The following is a 20,148-nucleotide window of genomic DNA, read 5'->3' on the forward strand; positions in this document are numbered from 1 at the left end:
AATGGAGTAATTGTTGGGATGCCACGGAGAAACCGGGGAAGCCCCCGGAGGAAAACTCCGTGTTGCCTAGACCACGGCCTTGCCCAACACAAGTTATAAATTCGGGCACCGCCGGGAATCGAACCCGAGACCCCAGGATTACAAGGCCAGCGTTCTAACCGCTAGACCACCGTGGCGGTATCTGCGGGGTAGCCTTGAATAAACATTCGCTGAAAGCCGACAAGGGGTGTTATTCATCGTCACAAGTTTGTTTCGAAACGACTTTTCGGAAGTTGGATTTGTTTTTGCTATCAGTTAACAGGCGAAGAAGTTTTCGACTGAGTTTGACACAATTGATAGATCTGTTTTCGATCCCTGGGTCAACATTTTTGAAAGCATTTAACCCCTGTTTAAATGTTTGTGAAGGTGACACCCTTTTGGGATGTTGATCTCTGTAGACTCGTAGAAATTTACCCACGTTTCAGAGGTGTCTAAAGTGTTGTATCTTGTGCCTGCTTAGCCTATATTTATGTAGACCTGTGTTCCTACATTTACAAAAATAGACCTGAGCTTGCATATCTCCTTCTGGCCATGAAGTGTTCATGGAAAGCTGGAAATTTTGGTTTTTGTACTTCGGTATTTGAAGTGGAGAGAGAAGGGTTGAATACAGTGAATGGACACAGTTAAACTCACACACTATTAGGGCACGTTATTTTTATAAATTTAACTGAAATGGACTAATGCTTGTTATTTTACGTGGAGAGCCACACACTGTATTTTTCTCTAGCCTCTTTTTACGCAGTTTCTATTAGATTCAGCTATTTAGACATTCTCCTCAGATTCAAAAGCTTGAAAGACAATACAAAAGTGTCCCATAATTTGATAGATGTAACGACAGGCCTATGATTACGTTACAAAATAACTTTTTTTAACTTTATAAATTATTTGCCTATCGGTTTACGCTCATAAGGAGAACCTGTGATGAAGATAAGCTAACAGAAAGAAAACCTTGCTTTCGCATGTCACTCTGCTGTTCATGAAACATGCAAAAGCAAATGGGAGGGGCCAGAGTAGGCCCTCCCAGTACAGTAATGTGGTGCCTCCACGCCACCGCACTCAATTTTTTCCCTCTTTCCTGTGTGAGAGAGCGGTCGGTCGGGCGCACAACTGGAATGCAGGAAGGTTGCATTTTATGGAAGAGGTGTTTATGTAACAACAGCAATGAAATTTAATAGGATTTTAAGTCTGAACAAACTAAAATATCATCATTTTTCGACAATTTTTTTCTAGATTATGGATGTTATGTCAGAACATACCATAGGACAAGAAAGACTATCGTTGGTGTTAAATTATGTTTGTGATATTTAGAATTTGGAGGGATTAATCACTAGTTGTCTGAGACGAAAAAAAAAATTAAATTGTTATTTTTGACTTTGTCTATCCTTTAGATGTTATAAAATTACGACGTTTCGGAAGTTGGTTTAACTTCTGCCAACCGGTAATAGGAGGACAGACAAATCTGTTGCCCCACTGGTTGAGCAGTCTCAAACCTGGTCCGGGTCTAGACGATGTACAAAGTCCAAAAGATATAATTTAACACATTGTAACGCATTATCGTCAGAAACGTTCAAACTTCGATAAAAATCGTGAAATTTAACTGCAAAACAATAATTTTCTGATTAAAGGAGTAAATTCTGAGTCAACAACATAACTTATTTTTAAACTGTAGGAATTACATGGTACTTCGTTTCTCATATACCCGTTCAGCGAAGTACTCTTATTTATCTTCTAAGCCTTAGGGTCACGACAGCAGCAGTTAACAAGGTCTCATTACGATTAGAGATTTGTTGCTAAGGGACATCAGAAACAGTAACATAATGATACTTTGTGCTAAACTATAAGGTTAACATTTGTCAATGATAATCTATGACTTTGTCCCTAGTCATAATTTATTAAACCCAAATATTTTCCGTAAATTTTTCAATTTCCTTTATGTTGTAGTTTAAAATCCTGGCAGGGTGCAAGGTATTAGTCATAAACACTTTGTTAGACATAACAGGATTGATTATATTTATCAAGAATATAGTACCACTTCTGAATGAACAAACAGAACGTAACTATATCATGAAATATGGGAATAAATTGTTCCTAGTTGCACTGTGCCGGATACAGGTCCTCAAAGTAAATGGAACACAATTTTAAGTGTATGTAGAGGTCTTGATTCCATTAACGTGTTGCTATTGAACTATATATGTGATGGTGGGAACAATTATGAATGGTAACTAGGGAAGGAATCGGATGGAAGTTTGAGAAATAACAACACAGAATTTTAAACAGAAAACGCTCTGCTATTTTTCCTTAAAATAAAAATTCATTCTACACATTTAGTTTAGAATTCCAACAGTCCGAACTTACTGAACAAGCGTGTGATACTGGAATTTTGATTGCGTGCTGTTTTTGTTGTGTATGCTGAAACTTGTGTCATTGTTGTTCCCAGATGGCAATCACCATATGCGCCTCAATTTCCGTAATGCATCATCTTCTACGCCCCCCCCCCCCCACACACACACACAGAGAAAATGTCGGATGTCACAACCTGCTCCACGAGACCCCCAGCTTAAGAGTCGATGCAAATCAAGTAAATAGGCATAAGGTAACTTATACAAGGCTTGGTTTTCTAGGCCTATTTATTTTATTTATTACTTTATATCTTATTTCCTGTTCGCATTGGTCTGAAACATACTTCTTTGAATTTATCCAGCAATCCGTAAATTTTTCTTTCTGATTTTGATCTTTCTTGTTTTACAATTATTTATTTTCATCCGTCTTATCACAATATTTAAAATTTCTTATAATTAAGATAATAAAATATTATTGATGTTCCATATCGATTGATCGATTTACACTTTGGAACATCCTTTACACAACATGTTTCAGTTTTTATAAAACCATCTTCAGGTGTATAAGATTTTCGAACTTAAAACTCAAATATTATTCCATTTGGTGATGTTTTATGCCATTTGTTTTTCGCATTTGGGCGAGGTGTTGTCTTTTCTTAAATTTAATCAGATGTACATATCGGTCTGTAAGTAGAAGATTGAAAGAAACACTAAAGAATTTGAAAGAATTTATAAAAGAATTTAGAGAGTAAAATGCAAAATATATACATTATAGATAAAAGTATCAGTAAGATATAAATAAAAACAAATAAAACATACCTTAGATGTAGGATTGATTGTATGTTCCGATATGTCCAGAAGTACGACTGTCATCTTATAGGTGTGGGTCAATACTGACTGTGGTTGCTTGTGGAAGGAGTAAGTGAAAGGTGGCTGTCGGGGTTGGGGTTAATGATCTGTAGTGCATTGAAGATGGGGTTATTAAGGAATATGTTATTGTCATTTAGACAAATGTTTTGTTTATATGTTTGTTGTATGTAATATTTTTCTATTGTATTCCTATGTTTTTTGTTTTGTACTATTTTTAATATGTCCATTGTTTCGTTTATTGTATTATATGCATGTCCTGTATTTAGAATATGTTTTGCGTATGCAGAACTGTCTTTATTGTGTCTTATGGCTGCAATATGTTCTTTGTATCTATGTGTGAAAGTGCGGCCAGTTTGTCCTATATATGTTAAAGGACAGTCTTTACATTTTAATTTGTAAATACCCGGTAAGTTATATTGATTGTTTATGTTTATTGGTGGTTTTTGTTTGAGGAGGTTTTTTATTGTGTTTTTTGTTTTGAAAGCGATTTTTATTTTGTTTTCTTTAAATAGTTTTGTTATGAATTTGGTTTCCTTACCTATGTATGTAAAAGTGGCCCATTTATCTTGTATGTTTTCATTTTCGTTAGGTTTTGTTGTTTTATTAGGTTTTATATTTATTTTGTGATTATTATATCCGTTTTCATTGAGAATTTGTTGGATGATGTTTAATTCTATTTGTTTGTTTTTTGTAGATATTGGATATAGGTTTTTTCTGTTTAGTAAGTAATTGATGGACATTTGTTTATGTTCGAAAGGGTGGCAAGAAGAGGCATGTATTATGGTGCTTGTTGTAGTTGGTTTTCTATAAATTTTGAATTCAAATCTTTTTGTTTTTCTAATTATAGTTAAATCTAGGTAGTTTATTGTATTGTTTTGTTCCAGTTCTATTGTAAATTGAATATTTTGATTTATGTTGTTAAATTCGTTAAGTACTTGTTGAATATTTGTCTTTTCCGTATTGTAAATTATTAATATGTCATCTACGTATCTGCTATAGTATTGGATATGGTTTTTATTTAAAAATGTTTATTATATTATTATGTTCTAAGTATTGGAGGAATATTTCAGATAATATGCTAGACGTGGGGGCACCCATAGGTAGTCCAGTATTTTGTTGCCAGTATTTGTCATTAAATTGAAAATAATTTTGATTAATAATAAGATTTGTTATTATTTTAATTTCGTTTATTATTTGTGTATCGAGGTTTTGTTTATTTAGTATATTGTGGATGATATCTTGTAATATATCTGTAGGGATATTAGTGTACATGTTTGTAATATCGAATGAACACATATGTAACTTTCTATTGAGATTGAGTTCATTAAGTTCGTTAATTAAATTTATAGAATTTTTTATGTTGAATGTATTTGGTAAATTGCAGTATTCTTTTAAGAGAGTGGCTGTTTTTGATGAAATTTTGTATGCAGGAGCTGATGTCCAGTTTATTAATGGTCTAATAGAATAGGGATTTTTGTGTAATTTTATGAGTCCTGTAATTGTGGGTGAAGTCGCGCTGTAATTATAATATTGAGTTTTTGGGGGGTTAAAAATGTTTTTACATTTTTGGGTTATTTTTTGGATTTCCTTTTGATATTGTGGTGTAGGGTTCTGTGTTAAATTTGTAAAAGAATTTTTGTTGATGAATTGTGATATATATTGTTGGTATTGTTCCGTAGAAAGTATAATAATAGTTTTTCCTTTGTCTGCTTGTGTGATTGTTAGTTCGTTTTGTTGTAATTTTTGTTTTATATTTTTTATTGTTTTCCATTCATTCATGTGTATTTTGTTATATTGTGTATTAAGTTTATTTTGTTTTATTAAGTGTTCGATGTTGTTTGCTATTAAGTGGCGTAGGTGATCTTGTTTATGTATAGGTATTAGGTTAACAGCGGTTTCAGCTTCTAATGCTAAATTTTCGATCCATGTTTTTTGTTTGTGGTGAAGATTGTATTTTAATCCTTTGCTGAGTAATGTGTATTCGTGTTGTGTGAATTGGGTGTTTGTAAGATTTTTAATGCGGCAAGAGAAAGGATACGGTGGTACTTCTGGTTGGTAGTTATTATCATTATTATTATTTATTTGTATTTTGGCTTTAAGTTTTTGAAGTTTATTATTTTGTTTTTGGTATAATTTAGTAAGTTCAGTTTGTAATTTATATATTATTTTGCTTTCTATGATATCCCAAAATTCTTTCCATATGTTAGTAACTTCAAGGTGTTTTTGGTATGCTAGTATATTCAATTGGTGTTTCTTTTTATATAGTTGTTTAATTTCTGATTTTATGTATAATGTTTCAGCTTTGTATTTTATTAAAGGTATATTTGGGTTATTTCCATGGATTTTAATTTTTGCATAATTTGGTGTTATTTTATTTTTTAGGCATATTTTGTTGAATCTAATATTAGCGTTGCATTTTAATAATTTTCGTTTTAAGTTTATATATTGGTATACGCATTTTACTTGACAGTCATTCATAAGATAGTGTAATTGCGTCATATTGTGAATATTTTTTAGGCATATTTTGTTGAATCTAATATTAGCGTTGCATTTTAATAATTTTCGTTTTAAGTTTATATATTGGTATACGCATTTTACTTGACAGTCATTCATAAGATAGTGTAATTGCGTCATATTGTTTTGTCATTGTCGTTTGAAGTAATATGTGGTATTCCATAAGCATCCATATTGAGGTATTTCTTTTTTATACACATCGCCGATACTAAGCCATTTTCCCTCTTAAATCTTTACTGCAACAAAGTTAAGGTTAGTTAGCTCAGTGAAAATTTGCTGTAAAACCGAACAGTGAAGTCAATAAGGGACAGTATGGGCATACTCTAATGGAGTTGAATGAAGGTTGGCTGGACTCCACTCCATACATGAACCTGCAGTCTGCCCCGACAAAATTGCATTAGTCTCTTATTAATTTTCCTTGTGTAAGATTGTGTCAAACTAATAGCAGGCCTACATTGTCGCTCTAAAACACTTTTGGCCATGCCCGACGGCTACAGAGCCACGTATTACTTTCAGCGAAGCGAAATTATCTGACGAAGTTTTACATAATTAAACGGTTGCTTTATTGTTCCGTCTACCTAACATGATAGACATGTCTATGGGCTTAAGAAATAATGCAGAGAAAATATGACAACATTCAGGCTCACAAATATAAACATTTTAACCGAGATTAAAATTCTGTACAAATAATTATCACGTAACGTAATAAAACATTCTAAAGAACAGAGTATGGATTAGTGTCGTAGTGAAATATCTGTTTACAGCGCTTAAAGTGGAATCTTTAAGTGAAATAGTTGAGTTCAAAGGCTAGAATAATAGGAAATTGGCATCCACATAATTGACATGAGTTCACATCCAGAATGTGCTATTTTTTTACGTGAGTGAGACCTTCAGTCTAAATACACAGATGCAAGAGGCAGCTTAAGAAAATATTAAGGTCAATAAAGTTGTTTTATGAATTCTGACAAAGATTACGATGAAGTAAACAACTATTGTTACACAACTTACAGCCATGCGCGTGAGAAATTTGTTTGTTAGAATGTATATCTTTCTTTTTATTACTATAAAAATTTGTGATTAGTCGTTGTCTTCAAAAAATGACGTCATCAACAATGCCAACTATAAACAAACTCGGCATTGTTGTGGAACACAACAATGCCGAGTTTAGTGTCTTACTCAAGATTTTAAAACGCAACCAACCCCCCCCGAAGGAGGGGTTGGTCAAGTGTTATAACCCTCCATTCGGGCGGTTTAGTTTAGTTTCTTACACAAGATTTTAAAACGCAACCAACCCCCCCCGAAGGGATTGGTTGCTTTTTAAAAACTTGACCACTCTCTCCGAGGAGCTCCGAAAGGAGCGTTCTGCCCTAGTACTATAAAAATTTGTGATTAGTCGTTGTCTTCAAGAAATGACGTCATCAACAATGTCAACAGAACACAACAATGCCGAGTAAACAAATAACGCTTCACTACCAAGCCAGTCGCATTATCACTGCTCCAGAAGCAGCACGTTGCATTTATTAAAAATTGACTGACAGTTGGCCTAAAACATCAGAAAAGTGAAAAAAGAAGTTATCAACTACTTGAAGTACCAAATCCAACAACTGCAACAAGGTAAAGTGATACTAATAATACTACTCATATATACTCGATATATTACGATTACGAAAACTATTATGATCGATTTTAAGACGAAGATTTGCAAGGGTGGGGCTGGACGTAGAAAGTTGACTGACCAAGAACAGTTGGCCTCTAAACAGCGAAGTAAAGAACTGAAACATCAGAACTATTTAACAAATGAAGCAAAGCGATGTAAGACTTACATTGATAAACGTAGAAAAACTTATTCAACAAGAAGAGAAGGGGAAAAAAGCAGACGAAGATTTGCAAGGGTGGGGTTGGATGTAGAAAGTTGACTAACCAAGAACTGTTGGCCTCTGATCAGCGACGTAAAGAAGTAAAATATCAGATAGAGACAGCGGGGTTAGTTTAGTGTGTTACTTAAGATTTTAAAACACAACCCCCCCCCCTCTATTCGGGGGGGGGGGGCGGTTAGTTTAGTTTTGTTGGTTGCGTTTTACGAACTTGACCAATCCCCCCGAGGAGCTCCGAAAGGAGCGCTCTGCTCTAGTAATCAAATAATAGGCATATGTTATAGAGTTTGTTCGTTTATGTTCTTTTCGTAAGCTTACATTATCAAACGTTGGAAAGCACTCACAAATACATGACAAAATACCAGAAAGTAATGCCGCATAATTTTGAAAGGTTTGAAATAAAGTTATAATAATTCGATGTCTGTGTGTGTGTATTTTATGACCCATTCGGTACTACTGTTGTCTCTTATCATCTTCATTATCTCCTTGTAACAGTGTCCTTGTAAGAAGCCAATAGTCTTCCATTTTGTCAATAAATTCCCCGCCATTTATGAACCCCTACGGCTTACTGCCGTGTCCCTAAGAACCTTCCACTGGACTCTGTCCTGAGTCACATATGTCCTTCCCACATCCGCTCATTGTTTAAGATAAATTTTACATCAAAGCACAAGTTTCTGAAAAGGTCTATTTCCTTCACCCCCCCCCCCCCCGGGCCCTAAATTTTTATTAGCTTCTCATATTTACTATCTATTCCATCATGGAACGATACTTGTAACAAACGAGTTATTTACAATCAATTCAGTTTGAACATATGGATATTTTCCATAATGTATTATTCCGAACTGCAGTTGCAATTGTAAAATTCCCATCACCGACCGTAGCCATGAAGAACCATTTTTAATTCTTGGATTATGCATTTTAAATAGTCTCTTATGAAGAAGTGTGGTCTGTCGACAGGGGACGCGAAGCGGTGAACGGGGTACTTTTTATGTCTGGTTGGTTTGGGAACACGTAGAGGGAGGAGTGTATGACTGAAATTACGTTTTGACAAGAGCAAAAAACATTCCCCCTCCGTACGCCCTTCTTTTCGTTTTTTTATTTTATTTTCCTCCGTCGCCCCCTTCTTTTTAACAAACCAGCCCTATATAATTCTGTCAGCCATTACTGAATACAACGACGAATATGACGTCACATCTCGTTGCAGCCATATTGAATGTTTGTGACTGTTTGGTTGGATGGTTCATACAGGCCTATTGTCACATAGTTCAGAAAACGACTTGTCACATTTATGACGTGTAAGGAGGGGATATAAGAATAGAATTAGTTGTATTGTGGAGGAGAGTGTATTGATGTAGGTGCTGCAGTGTTTATTGGACTCAAGAAGGGATGGAACAACAGGTTTATTTTATTTTTTTATTTTTATGACATGCGTGTTGATTGACGACTATCCACATGCAAACTGTAGAATTGTTATAGTGTCAAACTAATGTTTTCATTATATTTATCGGTTATGCCCATACTGATTTGAATTCTGTAGGGTCGCAGCTGAGATGTCTCTTACGGAAAACATAAAAGAGATTTTAAAACGAATGATACAAATGCGTGCAAAAATATCTGGGTGAAACTGGGTGCGGGGAAACTCGATCAAGCCATTTCGCTAAAGCGAGAAACTAAAACAAAAGTTGAGAAAAATATTCACAATAACATATTTCACTTTAGATGGCTGTTTTCTGGATTGTAGAGCCGTGTATTCTTGTAGATGTTTACCAGCTTTTCAGAGGTCCTTGCTGCCTCCTTCGTAACACGGCGCTACAACCCAGAAGACAGCCATCTTCGGACTCACAGCCGTGAAAACCTCAAATCCTAAATATTTCACTGTATTTCGTCACACGATCTTCATATCATTGTAACTGCAGAACGAAATATTTTGTATGATGTATGTGTGTACGAGCAGTGATGTTCTCCAATAACGAATTTTATTTGGAAGTTATTGGTAATTTAGCATATGAATAAATCGGTCACTAAATGTTTCTATGGCATATAAATGAAGATTTCATGCCATCTATACACCCCGCATCGCATCTACCTTGAGGTACGACTTGAGTAACTTGTTACTCTAAATACGACGTAGAGTTTTAAAGAAAAAAAATGTCTGTGCCGATGTTTAAAATACCCAAAAATGTTTACGTTTGGTCTGTTAGAAATCTGATATTTTGAAACTCGTAAATTTCTAACTTCTTTGCTTTTCCAGAATTTATAATGTGTCAACGATTCTTGACAATGCAATAGCGTTATTTGAGTTAACCCATATTTTTGATATAGTTACATTTCTTCTGCACAGAATTTAAAATAATTCATGTAGCAATTTTACGCACAGATGAAAGCCACACGACTTGTGGAACCCAGTACAGTTGAGATTCCAACTTGTGGAAACCAACATACATTCCAAATATTTGTAACTTCTCACGAACAGATTTCTGTGTGACTGAGAAGCCACTAATCCAGTAAGGCGAAACTTAAGGCCTACACTTTTCCGAAATTACTCACTTTAATATTATAATGACAGTAGCGATTGAAATTATTCCTGTTGATGATACAAGCAAGAAGTAAAACAGAGACATCTCTTCTCTATCTTTTTTGATTTGATTTGTATCTTTAGATTTTTCTGTTCTTCATTTCTTCCTTCGTTCCTGTCATTATTGTCTCTCTTTTAATTCACATTTTCTCATTTTCCATGCTGCTTCTTTCATTCGTGCCACCAGTTTCTTCTTTTCCTTTATTTCCTTACTTTTATTCCTTCCTTCGTTCCTATCTTCAGTTTTCATTTTTCTCTTTCGTGTCTTCTTTTTCTCTTTGTTTTATATTTTCTTCCTTCTTTCTTTCTTTCTCCAGCTTTTGCTTGTGTTTGAAATATTACACGCTTGTGTATGCTGGGTGGGTTAGTTCACAAAAGAAAACATTGAGCTGATGAGGGGCTCGTTCAACCAAAGCTTCTTTTCAATCCAACATAGGATTTTAGGGTCCACAACTCAAAAAACTTCAACAGTTTCACCCTCTTCCCTACTCTTGCCGCCATTATGTATTGTAAAGAGATGGAAGTGTGTAGCTCTGTCCTCTTTTATTTTTTATATAAAACAAATTAGCTCCAATTGCGCAACGCAGTTTCTGTCTGTGTGTCTATCCAGGTGTCAGGATGTCTTCCTGAAGCACTCGTGTATTTCTGATGGACTGAAAAAGATGAAAAACCACAGAAAACAGTTTTAAATATAGAAGAATGCTACAATATTTAAGGTCCATGTTTATGTTAGTACGTGTCTGGGTGACGATTTGAAAACAGCTGAATTGTGATCTGTTGAGTGAAAATATTCGATGAAAGGGACCGATGAAATAAGATAAGATTAGGAGGCAGGAAAATGCAGTGATGTCTGGTTCTTGATGACAGTGAGGGGGAGGGCCTGAATAGACACGAGGCGTCAGATCAAATTTAATAGGCGTGCCAGATAAATGTATACTGCGTGACCATTGTCATTTCATACAAACAAGCGGCAATGGGGCATTTGTTGTAGTAGCAATCACGAAGAAATTAAGAGTATGTTAGTAATAAATAAATTTATAAAAGTAAAATGTGACCATAAACACACTTTATTTTATTACAAATATAATATAGTTGTACTACATGTTTCGGTCTGATAATGCCATCTCCTGGTGTGTCTTGGTGTTAAACGTAACTCAATTAAACATATTGTTTAATTAACCTATTAACTGAATCCAAGGTTTTGGTTGTATAATGATAAGAATATTTTATAAACCTAAAATTATAAATGTTATACAATAAACATGATAGACGATGGTTGTACTTCTTTAGGTTTAATTGGATATTAATGTCACAAAAATTATCAGATATCAACATAACACAAAAAGACGCGGATAAACATCCATACATTGAATGGGGTCCTAACCCACGGTCTTAGTGTGCAAGTAAACAAAGCCCAGCCTCAGACCACGCGGCCACTGTGACCGGTTAGATTTGGTATTTCTATTTTGGTAGTAGTTTGACGGCATGTGTTGTAGTATTACAATGCTAGGCGAAGTTTGTCATTTTGCTATTTTCTAAGAATGTTCGCTACTGTGTAGTTTAAAATGTATTTTCCCTTCTAATACCCAGCTTTCTAACCCATGTGGTCGAAGCTTGTGTTTGACCACTCACCTTCACTTCACATTTTACTTATTTAAACATATAAAGAGTGAAATATTTAAAAGGTAATTTTAGTTTTGTGGCTCATCGTCTGTCGCTCTAAGAGAATAACATAGTTTGAAGGTGTCTGAGAATAGGTAATGAGGGGACAATATTTGGACCTAAGATAGCCGTAAGAGCAGTGTGTGCCCGCCAAATAATCGCCTTAGCTTGGTCAAATCTCGGCCGTACGCTAATTCCTGCAGAACCACAACTTGCCTCATGAAATAAGTAGAAGTTGTTACAAATGAAACGAACACCAACTCTTGTTCTCTCTCTTAGCAACGCGCCAGATTTAGACCTGTATTTGGAGAGATGAATGCTAGAAGATGGAACACAACACAAACATTCTTGCTTGAAACGGGAATCGAACCCGCGATATCAGTTTTCGAAAGACCTAAGACCGTGCTGTGACTGGAGCCTACCAACAGACAGTTTAAACGCTGAGACTTGAACCGTTTCTACTTGGAAGTTTCCAAATGGCCCGCTATTGTTGTCTAAGATGAAATTCATTCTGTTCGCAGGGCTAGACAGTCCGAGAGGTGTTGGAACTCTTGAAGAGGAGTTGTTAGAGCCGTTGTGTGTACAGCAATATGACGGGTCACAAGAGAAAAACAAGGTAATGAGGACAATTTTTTCTCCTTCTTTTTGTTAGGCTGAGAAGGGAGACATTATTCGCTCTTCAAACCCACCCCCTCATCCCTACTTCTTTTCATTGTTATGTCAAACATGTTGCAGCATAGGACTTGAGATATTCAACAGTTTTCTTTTCCTCTGCTGGAAACAACAAGCAGAATGGAGTACGGGGGCTGTTATCTCAACCATTTCCCGTGAAAAACGTGATACGAAAATACGATTCTTGTTATGTGTTACTTTCTGTGAAGGATAAGTCCATTACGCCTATATAATTATGAAGATTTACATGATATTTAGTTACCTAGATACGTATTGAAATTGATTCAGGCAGTTAATTATATTAACTATTTGCCTGTAACTGTACCATAAGGGAAACTTGAAATTTATTGAATTCAGATCATTTCATTTTCTGTAATAGAGTCTTTGCCAACAACAAAGAGCCTGTTAGAGGAAAATGTAATAATAATTTCAAATACGGGTTAACTAATCTCTTCTCTGTTTCAGTTACAAGAATATTTTTGTAGCATGTTTTTAGCATTCCCCACACTTCACATTTTCGTAAGGGCAGTTCAGAATTTGGATTGTGGGAATTCTTTCCAAATGCTCCATTTAGGCTTTCTTTTGAGAGAATATTATGATTATTTATATGTTAATTTTTATTTCTGAGCACTCGTTCTACGGACCTGCTACAACTTACAGTGAGCGTATTTGTTACGCCACGGATTATTATTATTATTATTAGGCCGACGTATCCGTAGGAATACAGTGAAGATTGCTATTTCTCTAGTGATTTACATATTATTTTTTCACAGAATTGTCTAAATCTATTCAGTTTCATATTAACATCGATTTGTCTCTCTCATAGCTTATACTGCAACTCAAATACAGGTGACTTGTTACACACACTTCTCCTATTCACGTTTTCGTATATTCGCGGTATGAGGGGTGAGGGGCATGAGTATCCTGTTTTGTACGAACGTTCCAAAACTTACCACGTGTTGCTTTACCGAACGAGTTTTATGTTGGAATATTAGGCGTTACTATTTTGTAGTCACAATTCTTGCACCAGATAGCATCACTAAATTTGTTAATTAACAATAGAAAGATTTATTATGTTGTCTTTAAATTATCAGGGAATAATTAGAAGGAATATCTTTCAAATTGTTTCAGAAATTATTTTTGTATCCATATTATCAAAAACAGGCATGCCTTTCCTAAATGTCCCCATATTTAGAACACATAGGCCTAATATCTGAACTTACTTCTGGAATTCATTTACGACAAATTCCTTTAATGAATCAGGTCTAAGCTAACCGAATATTTCTTCAGTTGGTGATGCTTAGCACATTCTTTATTTAGTAATGGAATACGTATAAAATAGTATTATGCCTAAATAAACTACATGGGCATAATTTTAAATGCAAGTCGGAGCACGTAAATTTTAACATGATAGTCAAATTATACCATTAAAACTACTGAATCCTTTTGACCCTCTAATGATTAAAATGACAGTAGTGTCCACCCTGATAGGTAAAATTTTAATGTTAATTGTCATTGTAAAGATTTGTTCATTTCCATAGATTCTGCTTTTCGTTTTATACCCATTTTCCCTACATTAATAGAATGAAATTCGACATGGTTTATTTTAAAATTTTCTATTTAAATTTGGTATAGTTATTTACAAATGAATAAAACGTCAGTTAGCAACTTAATTTATATAACACGACAATAAAAATTAGGAAACTTATAAAAATTATGAGTTATTCTTATCTACTTTTTCCTTAAAATGTTTTACTCTTCTGACTGAAGGTCTGCTCCATCACACCATTAAAAATTTGTCTTTGACGAAAAGGGATTTGATGTAAAATGTCTATTTAATCGCCACTAGGCCTAAAACCCGACGCTTATCTAATTATCTGATTAACGTCATTGTTACTTTAATTTTTCTATTCTTTTCATCTATCCTTAATTGCATCCCGTAATTATTTCCCCTTTTCTTATTAGATGGGGGATTTTTAATGATAGTGAGGTTTAGGGTGGTAGGAGATATTACATTAATAATAATTCTTTTATGTGACAGAGACAGAAAATCACTTATAAGGTAAAATGTTAGTCTCATAATATCAGGCTGTGAACGCCATTAAAATCCATTAGAAAGAAATTGCTGACAATAGTCGAATGGAGCGAAAGACAGGAGCCATTAAGACACGCGGCGTGAGGGTGACGAGATTCCGCCAAAATGAGATTTTCGTTTGTCAATGTTGTCATATTTCTTGGGAGAAATTTCACTCTGGTCGCCATTTCTGATGAGGTAACTTCATTCTATTGCATAATTTTGAAAATATGCTTTTATAGTGTTCACTGGCACGTCATCGAACAGTTTACCTTGCAATGACCCAGTATGTCTAAATTAGTTTCAGAACTTGTGGTCATGATTGAGATAAGAAGCATTTCATCCTCTTAAAAGTCACCGTGTCTGAAAATTACGGTCGAATTGTTAAAAAATTCTGCTTTGTATTCGGGAGATTCCGCTTCCAAATCTCTCAGCCCGGAAACTAGTTATAATGACAGAGGGTTTTCGGTGTCTTCCTCAGTACCTTAGGTAAATTTTGAGATAGCATCTAAAATTAGGCCACGACTGTTTCCTTCCATATTCATTACATTTCATTATTTATAATTTAATTAGGCGCTACTATATAATATGGTCTGAAGATGATAACAGCGTCATTAAATAAACAACATTTATAGCGTATAAATAAATAGTCGCTCTCCACTAACTGAAAATGCGATTCTCCTTATTTTTTATGGCTCCAAAATAATTTTATTTTAACCATTAGAATTAAAACCACTTTTGTAATTCTGTACTACTTAAATCCAGTCACGCATTGATACATTCTAACTATAGAGTTACTCAACAATTGTCTCATATCATTTTACGCGTTTTCATCTCAAGAGTTTTATTCCTCCGCGTAGATGAACATAATTCTGATTCGAATATAGACCGTAATGACTTACCATGAGTCAGATATACTTACAGAATGTTTTATTATCGAATGACCGAACTCATAAAAATCGGAAAGGAGAGGGTGGTGTTGGAGGATGGGTAGATTGATTAGGAAATCGCTTCTGATAGGAGATTCGAGTCTCCCTTCCGCATAACTCATTCATCTCGGGTACACCGTTTTCGGATGCGAGATGTAAGCACCTTTGGAGGGAGAATCATAACTTGTATTCAGTGCCCACCCCCTCCTTCTACCGTCGTTGAGAAAATCTGATTAGATTGCGGAAGTGAAGCTGAGCAGCTATAGGTTGTCCTCGTGTACTCCTGCATATTTATGAGGTTCGGAAACTCTCGAGAGAAATCTTAAATACAATAATGAAGTCATATTTGCATAAAGTAAAGTGAAAATCAAATATAGGCTTATATTTAATACGTATTATAATATATTAAAATATATTTCGTTTAGATCGGTTTTCTTCCGAGCTGCAAAAATCTAAGCCTGTAATCAGCTCATAGTTTATTCATAATTTATAAAATATATTTCCTGTTATTGTCTTATTGTATAGTAAGCTTTAAAGAAGTGGAGGTGGTACCTATGTAAATTGTATTTCAATAATGGTGTATGAAAGTAAAGCTAAATGGCATGAAACGTACTTCTCTTTAGGCGACAATTTTTATGGGATAAAATAGAAGTCTACGTGAAATATAATCAGTTTGAATACGCAACCTAATTTTAAAATCAGTGAGAAATACTTTGACGTATGTTCTTACTACTCGTCACAGTTTAGTGCAGAGAATCAACATCGATTCTCATTAAATTGTTCCATAAAAATTGTCTGAAATTGATCTCGAAGGACAGTGTGCATTCTTTCTGCTTCAAGTCCCTCGATAACCTTCGTATCACCTGTCACGTCTTTTCTGCCAGATCCTTTTACAACTGAAGAATAAAAAGATTTCTGCTTCCGTTTTCTTGTTCCAATAAGGCTCGCGTATCACGCCACTGACGTGGCGATTAGCGCTACAGGCCAGTCCCACCTTTTTCCTTGGATCTTAGTTTAATTCTGTTTTTGTCCAGATACTTTCCACAAAACCATGTCCCCCCCCCCCCCTCACGTTTCTTTTGTAGGTGGCTCCATGTTCAAAATATTCGAGATCGGATATATTTAACCTTCCTCAAAAAACAGTCATTCAAGTCCTGAACTTACGTTTGATTGTCTAATGTTGTTTCACACATATATAATAATGATAAGCATAATTAAGATATTAATACAAATAATAATAATAATAATAATAATAAATTGTCATTGGAAAATGAGCTGAAGTTAAAATAATTTGGAACGACAGTAACAAATCAGTTATATTAATGATGAAATTGAATTCGGGGTATATTTTCAAATAGGCTCTGGGCAAAATAAACACCAGAAAACATAGTTTTGCACACAAAGCTTGAAAACCGCGCTCCGTCACTGAAGTAGAGTACTAACATGACCAATCTAACGGCGCGAAATCTAAAATCATGCGAACAATTCCTTTCTCACTAACACTGGAGTATCATCTTACTCACCTGTATTTTTTAAGCTACTGTGCCCTATATACGCTATAATTTTATGGGTGTGAAACTTAGTCTCTTCTTAATGTTAATGCCATTCTCCAAGGTCTGCTAAGGGTCATTTCAAACGGCCTTCTTCCCTTCAGGTTTGCAAATATAAATTTTGTATAGGCCTACAATCATCTCTGCCACGTGTTCTACATATATATTACCATGTCACAGAAAATTATTTTGTTAATATACCTGGTTTATTCGTTCCTAAAATTACAATAATACACGACGCATGGGCTTCACTGTGACGAATTGTTAGCATTTATCCTGTTCCATAGCAACAGATCTACACTATATGAGGTCCTAATGACGTATTAGCATAGGCTCTGTGTTGTTACTGTACGATTACACACAAGTTTCCCACTTTCCTTGAATACCGTCGCTATTTCGTTTAGATCCAATTCTAATATTTAAATGGAGAAACTCCCATTGATCCGAATTCATACATAAATCTGGTTTCAGGAAATGAGATTTTCACGGCGTAATGCCATTAAACTCTCTGCTTGTTGTTAAGACGTGTACTAGACGTACGCGAGTTGCAATTTACAGGGTTTTCAACAAATTCTGTGCAACATTAAACTCGTGAGTTTTATTTTCCAAGACAACTTTGACTGTGTGTAGCTCAAAGTTTATTGCTGAATTAAACTTTGTAGCTGAGAGAAGGTCTTCCTATAAACTATCTTGTTCTTTGACAGATTTTTCTACAAATTAAACCGTGCTGAAATAATGGACTAATTATTTATTCTATAAGTCCCTGGTAGCAGAATCAGCGGGTCCAACACCGACAACACCAAAGCACGTCACCGGACACGATCCTGAGCCAATTTCATCCATTTATCATCCTCACATACCACCTCCATCAGATTCATCTTGGTTTGTTTACTGTATTATAAATCTTAATATACTTCTTAATGCTCGTAACTACAGGTATATTAGACTAAATATTTTGATCCAGAATCTCGCCTGTAATCTCAATACGTTATTCTCAAAACTTACTGTTAGAATGTGGATGGTAGTAGTGAATGTTTCTGATATCGACGGTGTCAAGTGAAGAGACACCTGACTGCCATTTGTAAAACTAATAAATTGTTTATTTTTCGTAACAAATGTAGTCTTCAGAACAGAATGCCAACAATTTTGGACTTTAAGAACTAGAATGCAAATGCGCACTATTTTCTGTGTTTAAGAATTATCAGTTTTACTGAATAAGACAAAGCTAAAAGTAAAAGCTCTAAGCGTGTAGGTAGACGGAGTCATGGCTCATGTAAAATTCTATGCAAATTCCCAAGTGCTTGCTCAAGATTTGCATCAGTAATCTGAGTAGTAATAGCAGAGGGGTGGAGACTGAGGTAGAAACCCTACGTCAGTCGACTTGGGGTGTGATTTGCTAGGAGGGTGTGCAAAATGTATTCATATCTTCCGAGTAGAGACACCCTTCCATACGTGTTCCGCGAAAGAGCAGTAGTGGTATAAAGTTCTGCCTGAAATGTCACTTGGCCACAAATCTTTTGAAAACTTATTGTTTCGAAGAGAGATTAAATGTTTGCAGAGTCTGTTCTGCCTCCTCTGACTGCGCTAGATCTTCAAAGCATCCGCTAGCTACTTCCCCTATTACGTAACAGATAACTTTTACATATGGTTTTCTATGGGCGTGGAACTTGGTGTCATCCTGAGGGAAGAACACAAATCGAGGATGTGGAATGTAATGTTCCAGACTGTGATTCCGTAAAGTCTCGATTCGTATGTGTAAAGCCGTTAAAACTACAAACCTCATGTGGGACAAATTTTGGTTTCTGAGGATATAGTAGAAGAAAAATTTCCCTATTTTGACCCGAGAGAGAGAGAGAGAGACAGTAACAAGAGGATGGAGAAATTTATACAAGTTAAGACACAGGTCCTGATTTAAAGAAATTAGAACTCTGAAATTACTGAATCCGCGGATATTGAAAACTTATAAAAACGTGAATTGTAAAATGAATTGAAACTGAATGAGATTCAGAGTTGGTACTGCTCGCCAATTGTGATTAGGATGATGAAATCAGATGATAATATAGGAGGAGAAGCATGGAGCATGCCTACAAAAATGTTAATTGGAAAATTTAAAGAGTAGACAATATAGCTAGAAATTATGAAAATAGAATGTGATGGTGACGACGAGATTCATCTGTCTCGGGATATGGTCCAATGGCGGGCGGAAATTTCGAACATCTGAGCGCAAATCAGCTTTTGTCGCATGGAGTTTGCTGTGATTTCAAATATCACAATGCAAAGCACAAATACAAAGTTTGGAAAAACTGAGAAGCTGTTAATAGGCCTACAAGTAATTGAACTTTTTTCTCTTATTCATAAATTGGCCAGTATTAATTTAATAGCACAGATCTATCTATTTTGACACCCTTAAATATCTATACCACTCGGTCAATATTTTCAAAAGTCGCCAACAAAATACGAAGTACTGAATGTTTCTGTTTACTGAATATTCTTGGAGTATTTATTGATGAAAGAAAATTCCACAACATAAAATACGACAAATCAGACATAAATCTAATCTAGAAAAAACTGCGTACAATTAATTATTTGTAGGATTATAAATAGTACAATTGTTTATCAGCTTTCGATACAGCAGAATATAATTTGTTTATTTGAAGTAGTTTTAATTTAAAGTCTCCTAGACTACCAGTCTTAAATATTTTTATCATGAATATCGTCTGTCGATCTCACTTACAAACCTAAATACATTATGGTTTGTGTCCTACGTTCTGAATACCTTTCCATAAAGCTTTCAATTGCTAGCTGTCATTTATTCTTAAAAGTGGCAGACTACCTTATGTTCTAGCATAAATATGGAACACAAATAAAACAGACTTTTTCTGGGAGTCTATACGTGCCAAAGGTTTGGACCACTGGTAGACTTGTGTCCCTCTTCCTCTTTCTCAAAGACGCATTGTGATTTTCATCACTAACTTGAGAGACGCCGCTGAGTAAGGTGGAAACGTTAATACAGACGAGTTAGATGCCTTGAAGAGTGTTTCTTTTCTGAG

At 35.1% G+C, this 20,148-nt stretch overlaps 1 long non-coding RNA gene across 1 annotated transcript in view; it reads left to right on the forward strand.

Moving 5' to 3' along the window:
• LOC110833822 (uncharacterized) overlaps window positions 1–20,148 on the forward strand; it is a 193,788-nt gene that overhangs the window by 165,586 nt on the left and 8,054 nt on the right. The window contains exons 4-5 of the long non-coding RNA XR_015534715.1: window positions 2,477–2,632; window positions 12,395–12,489. This is a non-coding gene — a long non-coding RNA (uncharacterized LOC110833822). The remainder of the gene's footprint in view (window positions 1–2,476; window positions 2,633–12,394; window positions 12,490–20,148) is intronic.

This window comes from Zootermopsis nevadensis, unplaced genomic scaffold (assembly GCF_977971745.1).
Source record: "Zootermopsis nevadensis isolate Lab colony 2312 unplaced genomic scaffold, Znev_1.0 Znev_ptg000011l, whole genome shotgun sequence".
Lineage (NCBI taxonomy): Eukaryota > Metazoa > Arthropoda > Insecta > Blattodea > Termopsidae > Zootermopsis > Zootermopsis nevadensis.